Genomic DNA, 8311 nt, shown 5'->3' on the forward strand with positions numbered 1-8311 from the left:
CTATTTCACAATAATGTTCTAAAATTTAGATCATCATATAAAATATCAGGTACAAATCACCTTCCTGCTGAACCAGAGAGGAAACAGGTTCCTCCTCCTCCTCCTCCTCCTCCTCTTCCTCCTCCTCCTCCTCCTCCTCCTCCTCAGCTTCAGGGTCCATCATCCAGCCATGACAGCCACAGCGTCATGAAGTACTCGTGTTCCAATTCTCCATTAACGCCGATGCGTCCTCGTAAATTTGCATTTCCGCACTTCCGAGGACGCTGCAAGTAGTTACTCGTGACGTAAGCGAGTACACACTGGCGCTCTAAGAATTGGGAAACGGCCACAGACACATGCAGCGCATGCAGTCCAACCTGACCCGCCCCCTTCTCCACTCTCAGCCAATCACAGACCAACTCGCTCTAACGGTGCGTTCAGGTGACACGAAACAACGGAAACTAAGAAATGTCAACACTAAACCATATTATTGCCACAAGAACACAACTGCAGAGATGTTGAACTCTTTTTGTCATTTTTTTCTTTTTCAATCAATCAATCAATAAAAGACTTAATTTCTCCTCAAGGGGGGTAATTAAAAGGTCAACAACAGACTACAACTGGGTAAATAAATACCAGTAATGGTAAAAATCTGATCATTACAAAATGAGTCAGATATAAATACAAAGAATGAAGGTCAAAGGTTAAATCTGGATCAGCAGGAGGCCAGGCAGTGATCAGAACTCACTTTGTGGCCAAACCAGTTGTCCTTTTTATTTAGAGACGTGGGGCGGTGTCGGCAACTGTTGAAAGTAACTAAAAAGTTACTTGTAATCCAATTTAGTTCCTTTTAAAAACAAGTAATCAATGAAGTAACTAAATTACTTTTTAGGCGAGTGACTAGTAATCAGTAATCTGATTACTTTTGCAAGGTAACTGTGGCAACACTGGTGCCCACCAACTAATATAATTTTCCTGACCTCCACCTCCTCCATGACTATTTCTCTCTCTGTAAAATTCCTTTTCTTCTTCTTTTCTCTCAGGATTTAGCGTCAAATGCCGGCGATCAACGGGCTGATTGAGATGCAAAGATATTGACGAGACACTTTGCATCGACCATTTATGGTTAAAAGTGGACGTGTTGAGGGCGGGACATCAACTGTGGGACCTTCCAGGTGGACTGTGATCTATAACAGGAAAGTGCAATACGCACGGTTTCACCAATCTGAATTTGTTTGGGCGCACAACATTTTCAGCTTTAGAGCGCACCAACATTTTTAGTAGGAATCCTACGCAGTGTTTTATAAATGAGGCCCCAGGCCCTTGTTTTGCCAGATTTAAAATGCAGGATTTGATAGGGAGGGCGGAAATAGATGGTTTTTAACAATCAGTTCTTAAATTGAGGGGTAATTCAAGCTTTAATATTTACGGAACTGCAGCCAGATTTTCAAGGAATTGTTGACAACAGGGTTCTGTTAGATGTTATGAATGTTAACAGGGAGACGAGAAGTGAGGAGGGACTGGAGAGAGAACCTTGAAGATCGCCGTTCTATTTGAGCCCATGAAGGATCTGTGTCGGCTTCATTGTCCAGCCAATGACAGAGCTTATTAATATTGCATGACCAATAGTATTGTATGATGTTACGTCGTGCAAGACCGTCTCGCTTTTTGGGAAGTTGTAGAATAATTTTTTGATGCAAGGAGTCTGGTTCAACCACAAACATTATATTATTGTCTGATCTGTTAAAAAAAAAGATTTTCTTATAAAAATTGGAATGTGTTGGAACAAATAAAGAAATTTAGGGAGAATCACCATCTTTACCAAGTTACCAGTTAGAGAGAGGGGGAGGGAAGACCAGCGGGACATAGCCACAGTCATGCCGGTAACGCATTAATTAATAACACGTTACTCTGTCATTAAAATGTTGCATAGAGCAGGTTGTGCAAACAAATAAATACTATTGCTCTATTTAAAACAGATAAATAGTGCAACAATAGACTAAACTATGTACTAATAAATACCAGTAATAGTAAAAATCTGATAATAAAACCATGAGTCAGATATAAATACAACAAAGAATGAAGGTCAAAGGTTAAATCTGGATCAGCAGGAGGCCAGGCAGTGATCAGAACTCAGTTTCTGGTAAAACCAGTTGTCCTTTTTATGTTGAGATTGAGGGGGGCATGTTGTTGGCAGCTGCTGAAAGTAACTATAAGATTACTTGTAATCTAACTTAGTTACTTTTAAAAACAAGTAATCAGTAAGGTAACTAAGTTACTTTTTCAAGGAATAACTAGTAATCAGTAATTGGATTACTTTTTCAAGGTAACTGAGTGAGTTGTGACGCCAGCTTATGCGCCGCGAGAGCTAACAGTTAAGAATCCAAATGAATGAGGTTGATTATTTACTGGTGTATAAATGTAAAACTCTGACTTTAGAGGAGAAACTGGAGGTAAAGTGAGTGTAAGGTCATAATAAAATCTGTGTAAGAATCTCACTTGTAAATCAATATGCTGCTCGTCTAGTGGAGGAATTCTTTCCTTGCAATCAGTAGGCCCGTGTTCAACTCCCCACCGAGACACAGTTTAGTTTATTAAATGATTTAATCAGAGGCTATTCCCCGTGTTAAACCTTTTCACAAGATGGGATCCTACAGTATATGGTTGTCATAAAGATGTTGGAGCTAAAAACTTCTGCACAAACTTTAGTTTGGTATGAAGTGGTGTTGAACTCTGCGCTCAGTAGACCTGTGTGTGTGTGTGTGTGTGTGTGTGTGTGTGTGTGTGTGTGTGTGTGTGTGTGTGTGTGTGTGTGTGTGTGTGTGTGTGTGTGTGTGTGTGTGTGTGTGTGTGTGTGTGTGTGTGTGTGTGTGTTCAGTGAAGTGTATCAGTGTGCAGCAGTCAGTTTCTGTTCAGTCTGACTGAGGGAGGTTTTTGTACGACGGTTTTTCACTGTGTGAACACATCTTGACTGTTGATTTCATGATAACTCTGACAGTAATAAACTGCAGCATCTTCAGCTTGAACTCCACTGATGGTCAGAGTGAAGTCAGAGTTTGATCCACTGCCTGTAAAACGATCTGGAGTCCCTGATGCTCGAGTGTTGGTCCAGTAAAAGAGCAATTTAGGAGGTTGTCCATCTCTCTGTTGGTACCAGGCTAAAGCCTGATCACCATCATCATAAACATAAACATTCTGACTGGTCCTACATGTGATGGTGACGGAGGCTCCCAGAGCAGAGCTGACTGCTGCAGGCTGAGTCACTGTGACCTGGCCTCTGGACTCTGAGGAAACACAGACAGAAACATCAAGCAGCCTCATGGTTTTGTGGGCTTCATTTCAGAGGGACGGATGTTGACAGAGGAGAGGAGTTTGATTCTCTGGACTTTACCTGTGAAGCAGCAGCAGAGGAGAGTCCAGATGAGGACGCAGATCACACTCATGTTTCTGATGAGGAGGATTTCTCTGTCTTCTGTTGTCATGAAGGACGGCTGTCAGTCATCCAGTCTTCAACTGTCAGGACTATAAACTCTCCCAGAGCACTGGAGCATGGTGCTGCTGATGCAAAGTGGCTCTATGGAAATGTTCTGACTGACTCCAACAGGGACCTGGATCACTTTCATCTCTCACTTTCACTCTGGATTCAAACTTTTATGAGAATATCAGGAGGTTTTTCATGAAGAAGTTTCAAAGAGTATTTTAGAAAATATTTCTGAGTCTTGATATTTTAATCACTCGATAATTAATTTATTCTGAAATTAAATTAATTTTAGATTTCCATAAATGAATCCTGTAGTGTTATGACAATAGTAAGAAAATACACAGAATATTTAAAGATATGTCTGTAGTTTTCTAATTTAAATTTCTATTTTTGCTGTTAAATCCCTTCAGGAATAAATTCCAATAGACATAATAGAAAAAAATAGAAAATAATCTTTAAAACAATCTCTATAAATATATGTATTTCAAGTAGACATTGCAGATGAAAGAACTGTTCTCTTGTGTTCCGTTAGGATCAGGTGGTAAAAGTTGTTTTGGTGAGTTTGTTGGTTTCAGAATCAGAGAGTGGCGTCTCTCTACAGTCAGAGGTTTTTGTACAGCGGCTCAATGAGTTTGTATCACTGTGGTACACGTTCGGTGGAGGAACCAGACTGGATGTTGGAAGTAAGTTTATTCTCCTTTTAATACTTTCAACTAAATAATTCAAATTCCTACATTAAACCTTGTTTTGAATGATTTGAGATTAGAAAGATGTTTTTTATTCTTAATAATTATTGTAGTGATCAAGTTTTAATCTCCATTGATTTCATGTAGTTTAGCTCAGCTCTGTTTCACTTTAATTTGATCACAGAGAAAAGTTATTAGTTTTAAATTTACACCGGATTAAAATCTCATTAGGATTAAATGACAAAACAAAAGATATTGTCAGTCTTTAAATGTGCTCAGTTAGAGCCTGATGGCTGTGGAACACACTGTTTTAACTCTACCAGTCTCATGTTGAAGCTGTTTTTACACTGACCTGTGTATTTAGGGACATTTCTGGTGCACTGGTCTGTCTTTGGGCTGAGTTTTAGTTGACATGTCCACTGTTTGAAATGTGTTTGTGTTGGAATGTGTGCAGGTTTTATTCTTCTTGTTTTATTGAGTGTCTCTTCATCACAGCTGGATTTATTCTTGGTTCTATAGAATGTTTCCCAATTCTGTTTCTCTTCTTACTTTAAAATGTATTATTAATATTGTTATTTTACAGTAAAATAGAAATACTGATGATAAATGTAGAATAATAAAATCCTCCTGAGAAGTTATCTTTATTTACTGTTTTTTTCACATTTTGCTCCTAATAATTGAAAATATTAATTTAGATTTGAAGTTCATGTTAAAGTTTCCAGTCATAAGTTGTAAAGTGTAAACTTTCTGATAACGTTGATGCAAATGAAGAGTAAACGTTGAGACATCAGCTTGTGTTCCTTCCTGTGTAGTTTGAGGTATTTCAGGTCAAAGTGTTGGATGATTCTCTCTGTGCTGATGTGCATGAGAGGCTTCTTAAAGGGAAATGAAACAATGTGTGAGTGAGTGACTGCTGGAGCAGAAAAAGCCTCTGACAGCAACTTCTTCCAGGACCAAATCAGCTGTCTCCCACTAAAGCTGTCCAGGTGTGTGCTGGTTGATTGACAGCTGGGTGCTCCCTGTCCTCTAATTTGATTGGTGTCTCCTAGGTGATACCCGCCCCACCCTGACGGTGCTGCCCCCCTCCAGAGAGGAGCTGCAGCAGGGGAAGGCCACGCTCATGTGCCTGGCCAACGAGGGCTTCCCCTCAGACTGGAGTCTGAGCTGGAAGGTGGAGGACAGCAGCAGCAGCAGCAGCAGCAGCAGCAGCTGGGAGGAGAGCAGGAGCCCCGGGGTGCTGCAGAAGGACGGCCTCTACAGCTGGAGCAGCACCCTGAGGCTCCCTGCAGACCAGTGGAGGAAGGTGGGCTCTGTGACCTGTGAGGCCACCCGGGGCTCCCAGACTCCCCTCAGAGAGACACTGAGGAGAGACCAGTGTTCCCAGTCCTGACCGGACTCACTGGGACTCTCACACTGCTTTTACTCTCACACTGATCTCACCTCTGTCATTCACCCTCTTTCACTTTCTTCTATCATCAAAGCAAACTGACTTCATCAATATTCATCTTCTTTCATCATCATTTTCTTCAAGCTTTGACAAAATAAAGACAGTTTTCACCTCAATCTTTGGTCTTTCATGACTTTTTTACAACAATAAAATCATCATGGCAAAGATGGATGAATGTAAAAATATTATATGAGAGTGTTTATATCCTCACATCCTTATTTATATCTTTCAATAAAAGCTGGAAGTTGAAATGTATTTGCATGTCCTATAAATGGTAGGATTAGATTGTAACAGTGGCAGCCTTGCATTTCAGACCTCGGCCTTCACTAGTGCTGGTCTGAGTCAATCCACCCCTCAATCACTTTTTATGGCTACAAAAACCAGGTCATCATGCAGAGATGCAGTATAAAAAGCCTTTGCATCACAGATAGATACTCGTGCCACCAGAATAAATACCTTTATGGATGAAAAGAATCAAAGTTCAAGTCTCCTTCTGTTTCAGCTAAATAAAAAAAGCCGCTGTTATTCCCAGAATTCCTGGGGGCCGTGGACGGTGACAAACGTTTTTCGTGGTTTGAAAATAATATAATGGCGAATCACATAATCCTGAATCCTGCCATGGAAGTTGTAGTGAGCACAAGTAAATTGTACCGGACCTCTGTGTGCTTGGAGCCCCAATGACCTCTAGGAAAAGTCCCACTTGAAAAGTGTTTTGACAATAAATCTGCTACCACATCTCTTTATCTTCTCCTTTAGCCATTGTCGGTGTACAAAACCACTATTAAACAAACACAACTATAATATTGTTAATGCAGCTCGCTCCAGATGCAGTCGGCTGGCGCTGGAGAGTGAACTCTCTGACGAGCCAATCAGAGGGCTTGAATACGCTGACGTCACCCGAGGCCTGCTGGCGGGTCCTGAGTCACCAATATCTATTTGTGTCATAAAACCTGCTGTTTATTAAAGGTTGAGACATTTTGAATCAAAACTGAAGTAATAAACATAAAAGAAACTGTTTTTATGAGAAAAGGAGAATAAGTCCCAGAGGAAAATCTTTTGGGATTTTTATCTTAACAGACATTGATTGGCAGAGAGCTTGGTTATTGCCATACAGATTTTGTATTGTCAATAAAATTAAGCAAGTACATATCAATATTTTGCACAACATATATTTAACAAATATAAACTTATCCAAATTTTTAGAAAGTGAAAAAAAACTCATTAATCCCAAATCATTAATCATTAATTGTTTTACTGTTCCTATTCAAATACCTTATGGACTGAGAATTATACACTATGTAAAACTAAAATCATGCTCAAATTGATTGTAAAAGTGTAATTGCATATTTTAATTACAAAAATATAGACATAGAATTTATAATTAATTTAATAATTCTAGTTGGAAAATTTCCCATTCGCAAATGCAGATTAGCAAAGGTAAACCTAGATTATGTTCAGTTTTATATTGAATTTAAAGAACACATTAAAACACTAAGTAACATAAACACAGAAAAAAGTAATAAAATTATTGAGTTATTTAAAGAATTATTCCAAAAAGAATAATGAGACCCTCTGCTTCCCTCGTCCCTTTTGTGTTTTCTTTTTTTTTAATTATACTTTTCTTTTAAAATAAATAATGTCATCCTTATTTGTATTTGTTATAGTTATCTTTATAAGTTCATACCATGGAGCTTAAGATTATACTAATGTATTATTTGTGAGCATCGTCTGTTAAAATTGTTTGTTTTTGTTGTTTGATGTTTGTTTGCTCTGTTTGGATGTTCCCCCATTTGGGCAATAAAGTAAAAAATGAAATAAAATAAAATAAAATGAATCAATTAAAAAACAAAAAGAGCATCAATATCAAAACCTGATTGGTTGAAGCAGCAGCGTGATCGACACTTATTTCACGTTGCAGTTGCAGAGGGGCCAGAATGAAAGTTTTTTAGACGTCTTTCTTGGACGTTGTCTGGATGTCTTTTCTGGACATCATATAGACGTCAATATTTGACATCCAGAAGACGTCCTCAGACGAGCCAGAATGAACGTTTTTTAGACGTCTTTCTTGGACGTTGTTTTCAAGTCTTGTCTGGACGTCTTATGGACGTCCATGAAAATACGTTTCAAAAGAAAAAGGACAGGTCATCAGTCTTCCACAGGACACACACAGACACTTCATTTAGCATTAACATTACATGCAGTTTTTTGGAATGTGGGAGGAAACCAGAGAACCCTGAGGAAACACAAGGAAATTCCACAAACAGCTCCAGCTGGATTTGAACCCACAACCTTCTGTCAAGCGAGAGCGCTAAACAGTGCAGCAATGAGAGCATTAACAATGACAATGACATTTGATAATGCTGATAAAACATTGACTCATGTACATAGTTGTATTCACCAGATGAAAAGTTATCAAAGTGGTGAGTTTCTCCTTGGAGACTTAAAAAGTCTGAAGTTTGACTTTATTCTGAGAATATTATATTAAAGTAAAATAAATAAAATCAGGATTTTGACTTTAAAGACGTCATTTACAAAACGTTAATGCATCTTTAATGTGTCCAGAATCATCGTCCGTACATGGAAAATCAAAGAATTGAGAATAATTTTATCACATCTAAAACTAAATGAGTGGAAACGCTGGCGTTAACAGCCATACGGTTCAGCAGAAATCAAGGTCAGATGTTATTAAGTTTGTGGCTGAAGCAGCAGGAAGATTTG

At 38.8% G+C, this 8311-nt stretch overlaps 1 gene segment (V, D, J or C); it reads left to right on the forward strand.

The window, feature by feature from the left end:
- Positions 1 to 1856: 1856 nt before the first annotated feature.
- Positions 1857 to 5708, forward strand: LOC308117894 (immunoglobulin kappa constant-like). The segment is given in 3 exons: positions 1857 to 1862; positions 4062 to 4143; positions 5196 to 5708.
- Positions 5709 to 8311: the final 2603 nt, after the last annotated feature.

The sequence above is a fragment of the Lipophrys pholis genome (genome assembly GCF_963383615.2).
Source record: "Lipophrys pholis genome assembly, chromosome: 12".
In the NCBI taxonomy this organism is placed as follows: Eukaryota; Metazoa; Chordata; class Actinopteri; order Blenniiformes; family Blenniidae; genus Lipophrys; species Lipophrys pholis.